Source organism: Scomber japonicus, chromosome 10 (genome assembly GCF_027409825.1).
Source record: "Scomber japonicus isolate fScoJap1 chromosome 10, fScoJap1.pri, whole genome shotgun sequence".
In the NCBI taxonomy this organism is placed as follows: domain Eukaryota; kingdom Metazoa; phylum Chordata; class Actinopteri; order Scombriformes; family Scombridae; genus Scomber; species Scomber japonicus.
Window position 1 is genome coordinate 16,545,784 of NC_070587.1, and position 8,521 is coordinate 16,554,304.

An 8,521-nucleotide genomic window follows, 5' to 3' on the forward strand; every position below is an offset into this window, starting at 1 on the left:
TTTTCTTCTGACACACACAACCTGTAAACATGACTGTCAGCAGCAAGTTGACGTGATAGTAGGGTCGCCTCATCGCCCACTGCACCAACTTGATGTGGAAATGAGCGGTATTAGTCTAGAAAACTGGCGATTTTTCTTTTTGAGGACGCGCTTTTCATTTTTTGAGGAGTCGGACGGACTTTTTTTTCCTTTTTTTTTTTTTTTTGAGAGCGCTCGTGCGCCCCCAAGTAGATTGCGCCCTGGGCAGTTGCCCACATTGCCCATAGCAAAAACCGCCACTGATTGGCATTAAAATCTACCCTACTCTTGGCAAAACAGTCCAGGAAAATTTTCTCTGTTTGAAAAATAAAAATTACAGATGATCTGAAAAGATGGAGTTCTCTTCACCCAAATTTATCACGGAAATGCACTCTCTCTTATCACACTTTGTATGGGGAGGAAAGCGTGCACAAATCAAACTTACAACCTTACAGAGAAGCAAACTCACCGGAGGGTTGGCTGTTCCTAACCTACATTTTTATCATTATGCTTTTCAGATTAGGCCATCACATGTCTGGAAGGACAGAGAGAGGTCCCCTGGCGGGCCTTAGAGGCAGCACGGGTGAAACCCCATTGACTGGAAGACCTACTGTTTTCAGGCAGTGGAGTAGAAACATTAACTTGCGCTATGGGAATATTATAACCAACTCTATAGCAGCGTGACTAAAAGTTGAGCTGATGATGGGCAACATAAGTTAATTCCACAAAACATGTCCACTTTGGAATAATTATCACTTTCAATCTGGCGGGCAGCCCTTTACATCTCCTCCGTGGTTAAATAAAGGTGTTTCCACTTATGGTGACATTGTTAACAACAATGGACTCCGTACATTTCAAGATATTAAAGAGACCTATGACCTACCAGGCACCTCTTATTTTCTCTACTTAGGACTCAGATCCGCCATGGAAGCATATGGGGTGCCCTGGGTAGAGCTCTCGAGGGTTAGTGATGCGTATATATAATTCTCTGCTTGATCAATCTACTAATGCAATGGCAATTGAAAAGGTGTGGTAAAAAGATCTTCACAGCACCGGTTTAGAGCCTGATTGGGAACACATATGGTCCAATCTAAACATTACTTCTAAAAATTTGCCGCACCAACTCATACATTTTAAGGTTATTCATAGAGCATATGCCACTCCTATCAAATGCTTTAGAATCAAACTGATTACTAATCCTAACTGTACTCACTTCTAAACTCAGATGTTTTGGGAATGCTCAGTGATCAATGACTTTTGGGTTCAGGTTATGTCATCGCTGTCAGAGCTATTAGGATCTACAATATTGCCTCGTCCCCACCTTTGTCGACTCAATGATGATTCATCTCTATCTCTCAATTTGAACCAATGTAGATTACTGTGAGAAGGCCTAACTGCAGCGAAAAAGGCTATAATGTCATTGTGGTATAACCCCAACATATCCTTGATTCACAACTGGATGGCCTTCTATCAGAGTATAGCTTCTTTCACTACTGTACAGGCATGGTCAGACATAGCTGTATCCATAAGGCACTACCTCAAAAGAAGAGCTACACCCCTCCCACACCTTTCCACACAATAATGTAAGACCTCGGACGTTCCAGCTTTAATAGTTTAAAGACATTGACAGATATGTAATACATGTATATGTAATAATGTCCTTTAATAATGTCCTTTTCCTTCCAGTCCACTACTGCTTTTATTTGGTTGGTGAAGGTATTTTTAATTTTTAATTTATAACTGACAGGATTATTATTTTTTTCATTTCATTTTTTCATCATTCTGTAAAATTCCTTCTGTGGCTCTGTCTTGTTTTCCCTTATTTTGATTGTTAATGTAAGTTTTCAACAGGGTCATACATGATGATCTTTGGAAAAAATGCTGTTTCCTTGCAATAATGGTACAATAACAATAATTTGGATCACCCTGTTGCTCTTTATTTAAATATAGAAACAAATGTGAATGGTTGAATTAATGATGTTTTTTGTTTGGGCAGATCTCCAGGTAACTAGAGTTGCCTTAAGCGCTGTCTGTCTGTTACCTGACAGAGTGCTTTCATCAAAGAAACACTACACAAGCATAAAGGGCCTAGCATCCAGACCTCGAATCATTCTTTTGAAAATAGTTTTATGTTTTAGATAGAAACATTATAAACAATTGTTTAATAGATCCTATTGTAGATTACATTGCAAAACAGACTCATTAGTTTCAAAGGTGAAAAACTGTTTTGAGGACTGTAAATGACAACTGCGTTTTGCAGTTTGTAGGTTATGAGGTCTATTTGATTGTGTTATACACCATATGCATTCCATAAATATTCAATAATTATACCTAATCAAATGTGTTTCCTCTGCTACCACTATGGGACCTAATTATGTGTTTAAATGAAAGAAATCAAATAACTGAAACTTAATTGCACCCTATATTTTTTTGTATTTTTTATTTTTTAAACAGGGAACCATTGTCCTTAACTGTCTAATTGTACAGTAGCTGATTCTCGATAGTCCACATTTCATTTTCAACACTGGTCATAGATTGGACTATTAAAGAAGATTATCGCATATCTAGTTTATCTATATTTGTGACAAATATACTGATATTTCATTGTATTGTAATGTATCGTAATTGACATTCAGATGCACTGAAATAAGGCAATAGCAAGTGCAAGATAAACATGTGACATTATTTTACTTTCATTCAACACCAAACCAAACCCAATCTGTATGCAAAAATTGTACTCTAATGCAAGAATGCATTGTCATTTTTTTGGGTACATATTTAAATACTAATCATAAAACCACAACATTGTGAAATAAAGAAACAGCCTTAGCATATGCCTAAATAAATATGAAGCAAAGCTCATTACTGTCTGGGTGGGATCTTTAGGAACTGTCTTTTTTAATTACCTAGACTAAGCACAGAACAATGCCATTGTTGATTTAGCAATGATTTACTGTTAAGCCAAACACAAAGCAAATTCTTCCATATAGACAATATTGCATGATCCCTATTCAAACGTGTAATACCACAGGGACATAAAAGACAACTAGAGGTCTTATACAATCAAAAGTATAAACATCGGCACCACATATTGCTTGTGCTGCGTAATCCTGACAACCAACCTTTTGATGATGATGAGACGATCATTGTTGTACAACCCCGAGATGCTTTGAAAGAGCTCCTAATGCCCTTAAAATATTTGACTTGGCACCTTTTCCTCTTTTTGACTATTCTCACTGCATTTGCATTTCAGTTGGGAGGTGGTGAGAAAAAAGGAGAGAAAAAAAACACAAAAAAACAGAGAAGTATTTTAGAGAGACTGGCAGCCCAGGTACATCAGATGATCAATCACACTGACAGACCTGAAACAAACAGAATGGAATGAAGATGTGGCAGCATGTTTGAGAAGCCAGGTGTTTCTCTCCCTGATGCTTATCACTTCTGTTAAATCTGTCACTGCTTTTCTTTTCTCTGTTTCTCTCTTTCATTCTCCTTCTTTTCACAGACTCCGCTATAAAGACAATTTTGTTTTCTTTCTTTCTTAGAGCAAGTTCAGCTTTAGAGTCTGCATGTTTCCAACTTAAGTGCAAGGGTGGTTGAAGTCATAATCATTTTTCCCCTCCATGTTTCCTTTGGAAACCCATGATGTATGTTATGATCCACAGATGAAACTCCACTGATTTTATTTATAAAGCTGTACAGAGGTTTTGGGGTGTACTACTGCATATGTGATAAAGCTATATGAAGCCTTTTGTGGCTCCTGAGTGAAAGAGCTATCACATGAGACAACACTAGTCAGTGGTGCTGAAGATTATACGTTTAAAAAAGGGTGAAGTGAGGTGAGGTTAACAGACCTGTGTAGCCTGCTCCTCACCTCTGCTTGGGGCTAGAAGTTCGAGCCACATTTAGCATAACAAACTGTTAGTGGTAGAATTGCATTTTGGGTAATTTTGGAGCCATGGTTTGTCTACTCTTTTAAAGCCGCTGTGCCCCTGTTCAATGGGGGATAGCTGCTAAATTTCTTAGCTTCCTCACTTTTTTATTTAGCAAGCAGATATAATTGTCTTTTAACTGTCTATTTTAAGAAGGGTTCCCATTTCCTGTACATGACAGCAGTTCAAGCAACAAACTTGGAACTAATTACTCCATATGCCCGGTGTAAGGTGAGGTGTGGCCCTAAGGCGAGGCCTAAGAAGCCGTAATGCCCCACCTGACTGAACAGAGAAAGACACTTATGTCTAACAATAAATGATCCAGCAGAAACAGAATGATGACCTGTGTCCCAATTATGAAGAGTTATTGCAACATTCAAGCAAAGGCTTACTTTTAGGTAACCCTTTTCTGATTGCTTGTTTGTTTATATATTTATTATTATAGCTTTGTTATGTACTGTAAGAATAGTGCACAGACATTCAAAAACATGACACACACCTTAATTTTAATAGTAGTGTTCACTTCATACTTCATTTCCAGACTTGATTAAATGGTATTTTTTAAACCTCTCAGTCACAGGTGGACAAATACTTCCCAACATGAACCTTATTTAGATGTCTATGCTTCTGTAATCTTCCAACACAGGTCATTGCAAAGGCAGGCCTTTAGCTGGCTACAAGGAGTGTATAGGCTGGAGGGTGGCAGCATCAAAAAGCCATGAATGCATACAGTAATATTTGTGTGTATGTGCTTGCGTGTGTGCATGTGCTGCACTGCACTGAGCTAGGCTGGCTCACTGCTGGGAGTCTCATAAAGCTCTCAGTTTGATGACCAACTGAGCAGTAAATTAATTAATCATCATTTTATGCCTCATCAAGCGCTTTGCCCACACCTCGCCACGGGAGCCCGTCCCAATTAGCCAACAGCAGAGCCAATTGTTTTGTTTAGCTTAGGTATAAGGGAAAGAGAGGGAGACAAAGACACAGAGACACAGAGAAACAGAAAAACCCAGAGCAGTGTGTGTGAGTGAAGAGATTGTAAAGTTGGCACAATGGTAAAATAACAGTTAGTGTGAATGTGCATGTATGTGGATTGAAGTGCATCTCTTTATGTCAGCGTTATTGTTCTTTTGTGTGTGTGTGTGCGTGTGTGTGTGTGTGCGTGTGTTTGTGTGTGAGAGAGAGAGCGAGAGAGAAAGTATGAACAAGGGCGAGGGCAGAGGAGGATCTGACAAGCTAATAAATATGTCATCTGTCTGTGTCAAGAGACTGCAAGCCTGGAGACCTGTAAGTAACAGAGACCCACTGGTAAAGAGCAAGAGAGGGAGAGAGAATGTGCTTCTACAGCAACATCCTCAGTGACCTGCCCCCCTACAGCTACAGCAGTGTATTCAGAGCCAGGGCAGACACAGAAACACCAAGGCAAGGCCAAGCTATCACGGCGTGTGCATGCAGGTGTGTTTAAGAATGTAATCATTTACATTTTCATAATAAAAAAGTAGGACATTATCATGTGACCCTTGAGGATAACTCCAGCAGCCCTGAAAGATGACATCATGTCATTTTATCAGGCCTTTGTGCAAGCTGTAGCTACTGGTCCCAGTCTGGTGTGAGGTAAGGGGCCCATACAAACAAAAAAAAAGCCTTGTCACTACAGATTTTAGTAATGGGTGACAGAGAGGCAGACAAGATGACATTGTGGCAGTGCAGCCATGAGGAAGCCAGCAGCCACGCCAGGGGCAGGGACGGAGGGACGGATAAGCAGATGTTGTTCATCACCCAGGGGTGGTGGGGGTAGCCTGTGTGTGGGCTTTTGTGTGTATATGTGTGCGTGTGTATGTTTGAGGAGTCACAAGGTGGAGGTGGTTCATGATTGTGTATGAGTGAGCATGTACATAATTCTGTTTGCGTGCATGTGATAATGTGTCTGTGTGCATCACTGAGAGAGTGCACACTATGCTGGATGTGTGCATGTGCAAGTGTGTATCCCAGCATCCAAAAAGAGCTTGAGGGAGAGGCGCCTACAAAAGGCATCTGGCAAGGAGAGCCAAAACAACAAAGGTAACCTTGCCTCTAGTGATGTACTCTGTGTACAGAGTGTAATGTGGTTGTGTATGTGAATTTTCATAGTGCTATTGTTTGTTTGTGGGCATGTGTGCACTTTTAGTATCTTTGTGTATCTGTAACTTTAAAACTGATGCACTCATGTATATACCTATATTATATTGTAAAGTTAAACCTTCACTTTAATATCTATTATTCTATCCATCAATCCATCCATTTTCCTGCTACTTAGCTACTCAGATCAGGTCACGGTGGCATCAGACTTTGAGAGGAAACCCAGACATCCTTCGTCCCAGCAACACCCTTCAGCTCCTCCTGGGGGATCTTAAGGCCTTCCTAGGCAAGAAGAGGTGTGTAGTCCCTCAAGCGTGTGTTTTAGGTTTGCCCCAGGGTGTACTACCAGTTGGATGTGGCTGGAGCACCTCCAGAGGGAGGCATCCATGAGGCGTCCTAAGCAGTTGCCCATACAATCTCAGCTGCCTCATTTCAATGCAAAAAAGTAGTGGCTATACTTGGAGATCCCCCAGATGTCCAAGTTCCTCACCCTATCTCTCAGACTGAGACCCTCTGGAGTAAACTCATTTCTGTTGCTTGTGTCCGCAAACATAAACTGATAAATTGAGAGCTTTGCCTTATGAATCAGCCCTTTCTTCACCACAATGGTTCGGTACAACACTGACATTACTCCTTCACTGTGGCACAAGCTAAAGCTCCATCTTCTGGGAATCCAATATATATATCAGCCAAAAACATGGCGTTGCAATGTGGAACCAGGTAGACAGGTCTATAAAGGTACAAATTATACTATAGCCTTTTGTTGCTATTATTTGATATTTTAAATTTCATTGTTGTTTGAGTTATTATATTATCTGTTTCCCTCACGTTGCATCTTACCCTCACTCATGAACAAGACCCCAAGATACTTGAACTCCTTCACTTACGACAGCAATTCCCTTCCAACCTAGAGGAAGAAGTCCACCTTTTTAGGGCAGAGCACCATGACCTACGATTTGGAGGTGCTGACTCTCAGCCACAGTGTGTTGAAGCCAATAGCAGAGAAGCAATCCTGAGGTCCTTAAACCGGACACCCTTGTTTGTTCAGATTGCGCCCACAAAAATAACAAACAGAATTGGTGACAACTGACCATGTCCCCAGTCAAGGTCAGCATTTCTCCACCCTTGGTGAGAGCAAATTGGGTCAAGCCCTGTTTCTCCTTCCTGAGTTGCTTTACCGTTTGCCAGAACTTCTTTGAGGCCAACCAAATGTCCTTCTCCATGGCTTCCCTGAGCTACTGACCTTTTGGCACCGTTTGGTACCCAGCAGACACATCTAATATTTTATATTACTATATTTGTATCAAAGCAACCTGTGTTTGAAATGTTTTATGCTAAAATAGTTCCCTTATTTTGAAAAACATTTTGTGTTTCGGAAGTGCTTTTAGATTTTTTTTCAGAAGGAAGAAGTGTTGACATAAATTTCAGATTTCTGCACATTGTGGTGCACAAAGTTAAATGTGTAACTGTTAAAACATAACTGTTTTGGTAAACCCCACCACCAGCTGCACAAACTAAAGCTCACAAGAGGTGAAAACCATCTCTTGGAAATCCTTGAAACCAAAACTATGGTGTTGCTATGTGTAATCGGTGAGAGAGGTAGCAAGTGAGGGAGCAAATTAAACGACAACCTTTTGTTGCTATTATTTGATATGTTCTAATTGATTTGTTGTTTGAGTCCTGTGTTAATTAATACATGTACCTGAAGCTGTTAGAAAGCAGTGAGTGGATTATCCTTGTGAATTGAAGTCATTGAATGCATTTATTGACCTATGATGCTTATGCCACATTGAGGATGGAGAAATCAAGGTAGATTAAACTGACTCTGACATTAGCTCTGTGTGTGTGTGTGTGTCATAGCGTAGGTGTAAGCTGGTCTCTAAGCTGGTCTGACAATTGACCCAGGTATATGTGAAGGGTCAGGAAGCATATTGGTCCTCTCACTCATCAATCAAAGATCTAAAACACTTACCACCTCTGCAGTTTGGGGCCCCTGGGGGGTTGTGATGGCAAATGCTCCCTGAGGTTCCTGATAAAAACTCTATCAGGTAGACTGTTTTGCCCTAGTGAAAAGGCTATAGCACCCAGGAAGAGAAAGAGTGCTTCTGTTGTGTGTTGTGTTCTTGTTTTTTTATTTTTTTATTTACTAGTTCATGTATTGATATTTTTTAAGGAGATACCATAGTCTAAATGAGTTCAAATTCTTTATTTAATTACATCACCTGAAGATCACAGATTTCCAGCAGTCTGTCTCTTACTATTATTGACAGAGCTGTAACTGATACTTGTTTGTTGATGTGCTTTATTAAGGCCTTGGTGTTGTGTAACACCTTCAAATGTTTTTGGATAGCAATCACAGTATTTTCAGTGTATGAAGTAAGGTTTGTGATCATCTCAAGTGCATCAGAGTAAGTTTTAAAACGGTGCAATTAACTTCAGACTTCTTCCTGTCA